The sequence below is a fragment of the Nestor notabilis genome, unplaced genomic scaffold, assembly GCF_000696875.1.
Source record: "Nestor notabilis isolate BGI_N333 unplaced genomic scaffold, ASM69687v1 scaffold34833, whole genome shotgun sequence".
Taxonomy (NCBI): domain Eukaryota; kingdom Metazoa; phylum Chordata; class Aves; order Psittaciformes; family Psittacidae; genus Nestor; species Nestor notabilis.
The window spans coordinates 7,980-8,675 of record NW_009922111.1 but is presented as its reverse complement, the minus strand read 5'-3'; positions in this window follow the sequence as shown (position 1 = coordinate 8,675).

Sequence of the window (696 nt, the reverse complement as noted above, 5' to 3'; positions counted from 1 at the left end):
TGGAAGGGGTGTCCTTATTTGTAAGGACTTTGCCATTGCTAGCTAAGAACTTTTACAAACTGAACAGCCAATCTCCTTGCCCATTTTTATAGGAAAGCCTGAAATTTATCTTGTAGTAGTACAGTTAAATCAAGAGAGTTATCTACAAGATATGTTAACTGAATTCTATAGTTAACTGTTTGTAGACTAAAATGCCTTTTTACAACAGGCTGTTAACATATACCATAACTGCTAGGTACACAAACAGGAGTTCTGGGAAAATTTCATACTAGTTGCACTGAAGTAACCACTTCTGCAGTTTCAGCATGCAGACCTACAGAAGAGAAAAGCCTGCTCTACTGCCATTTCAAACTCCTGGAAACCTTCTGGACTGTCCCAAGGGTTCAGTATCCATCATTAGTTCCTAGGCTGGTCCCCATCAAAATGGCAGTTTCCTTGCAGTAGCTACATAGTTAGAACACTCAGTTCTAGCAGCCAACAGCTTAACCTATGTAGCTGCAACTAAAGGAAGTCACTTCCTTTCTCATAGCTCCCGTGTTTCCTCCCTCCCCGTGTTACTGAAGGATTATACCTTGCTTTCAAAGAAGGTACTCTGATCAGTTCAATAAACTGTTAAGAGAGAGTTCTGACTTTATGGCTGTGCACTCAAATTAATAGCAGAAGCAAGCTTTAACTGCAGATTTGGTTTTGAAGGTC